This window comes from Rhinolophus sinicus, linkage group LG02 (assembly GCF_036562045.2).
Source record: "Rhinolophus sinicus isolate RSC01 linkage group LG02, ASM3656204v1, whole genome shotgun sequence".
NCBI classification, from domain to species: domain Eukaryota; kingdom Metazoa; phylum Chordata; class Mammalia; order Chiroptera; family Rhinolophidae; genus Rhinolophus; species Rhinolophus sinicus.
Window position 1 is genome coordinate 181,067,786 of NC_133752.1, and position 2,182 is coordinate 181,069,967.

Here is a 2,182-nt window from a genome sequence, read left to right on the forward strand (position 1 = left end):
TATGGCAGAGGACACATAAACAAAGTAAAAATGCAAGTACATTATGACAAAAAATACTTGCAACTGATACAACAAAATTGTATACCTCGTATTAGTTTACTACATATACATATATCTCATTTCATTTGAATTCTCTAAATATAGCTGAATATTTTATATGCATATATTTATATAAAGAACCTATCAGTTGACAAGAAATAACCCAGTAGTTGAGGCCCATCCCCATGGGGTTTTTCCTATAGACCCACATTGTTACAGCTATTCCTCATTGAGTAACGATGTGGTTTTGCTTTACTCGCAGAACTATTTTAGATCTGTGGGAAAGAACTACAAGACAGAGTTGCTGAAAGTATGAAAGACCTAATGGTTAAATTGTTTTACGTTAGGTATTGGCATATCCCACAGTCTGCACTATTCTTGGGTGATAACTTAGGAGTGAGTATGATTTGAACTCATTCAGCTTTAGAGGGTGTATGCAGTTGAGAACCAGGCAGATGCACTTACTCTGACCCTACAAGTGACCCTAAAGTAAATTCCTTGAGAAATTAGATTCCAAAAATTCTAGGTGGGGAAATGTTTGAAGTATGTCATCAGTATGTCCACATTCAAGTGGAGATAAAAGAAGCCAAACTAAAGGAATTAAGGGGTAACTGACAGGAAAACTGTGGATTAAGCATAGGTTCTTATGAAAAGGCCTATCTTGAAAATAAACCTCAACTCAAGATTTTGAGGAACTAAGGTGACTTTTGGGGCAGTGGGAGGAATCACAACATGTAAAATTCCTTAAATAAAAATTTATTGACTTTAAATAATTTTGCCTAAGTTACACATAATTTTTAAAAACCTTTGAAACTATATGGGGGGGAAAAAACCAATAGAAATGTACTATTCAATTAAAAGTAACCCAGCTGAAAAATACGTAAAGAATATAAACAGGTCATTTGCAGACAAGATACAAATGTTCAAAGCCACATATGAAATACTGCTCATAAGAATAAATTCAGTTAATAAAATAATGAGATATAAATCAAGTTAATAAAATCAAGTTAATAAATCAATGAGATATCAATTTTTAACTATCATCCTAAGTCAGAAACTGTAAAGGGCCTACAATTTTACCCTACTAGCAAGCTAATAAGTTAGCTTACCACACAGTATTACATACATTTTGATAGAAGAATTTAGACCCCCTTTAAAAATGCTCTTATCGAGAAATACATGTATAAAATCTGTTTGGTGCTTATGTTCCTGATTTTAAGCAATTAATTGACATTCTGGTATATAAATCAGTGTCTTAGAAGTTTGGTTAGTGTGAGTCAATTGCCAAGTATATGCTTAACCCTGAACGTTGATTAACTGTTACAGTGAAATCCTTGGACCTGCAAGTCTGGCAACAGAGTTAAGACCCACAGTGATTATACCAAGGTACTGTCAGCCTCCTGGACCAGTCAGCCTTTCCCCAAAATATCTGTCTCTCTGACCTCTTCATCCAACCGAAACATTTAAAACTATTCCTCTCTTGAGATCACTTCCAACCCCTCTCAATATCATAGTCATTTCCAGTTTGTTAGTAGTTCTTAAAAAGTATCACCCAAATTTGAACACGCTGCTCCAGATGCAGTTGGAACAGCACGGAGTGTGTCATATGCACATATGACTCTATTTTTGTAAGACTGCACACTAAATACAAACTGGCGTTTTCACCAGCTGCTATACTTGTAGAATCTTCTCGAGCTTGTAATTAACCCACGCCCAAGTCTTTTTCACATGGGGAAGAAGACAGTAAAAGTAGGTGAGAGCTGGTGCTATGGAATCAGACTTTCCAAGTTTGAATTGTTGTTCTGCCATGTGCTCACTGTGTGATGTTGGGAAAACTTAATGTCTTTAAACTTTAATTTTCTCACCTGTAAAGGAGCAGTGACAATAAGAACACCTACCTTAAAGGTTTCTTGTAAGGATTAAGTAAGATGCCTCAGGAGAAATATTTGGGACAATGCAGGCTATTTCCCATGCATCTCACGTTGTACTGAATACGTCTTATTTAATCCTCACAGGAACCCTGTGATCCGATCAGCCTCCATTTTACAGACGGGAAATCTGAGATTTATAAAGTTTAAGTAGTTTGCCTGAGGTCAAATAGTTGCTAAGTGTCAGTCCGACCCAAGGTTATAATAGACATTCC

The 2,182-nt window shown here is 35.9% G+C and overlaps 1 non-coding gene across 1 annotated transcript; it reads left to right on the forward strand.

Annotated features, from left to right (window-relative positions):
- The first annotated feature begins 208 nt into the window (after positions 1-208).
- On the forward strand, positions 209-340 carry LOC141570284 (small nucleolar RNA SNORA18). The gene has a single exon (XR_012494289.1). It is a non-coding gene; the product is annotated as a small nucleolar RNA SNORA18 (small nucleolar RNA).
- Positions 341-2,182: the final 1,842 nt, after the last annotated feature.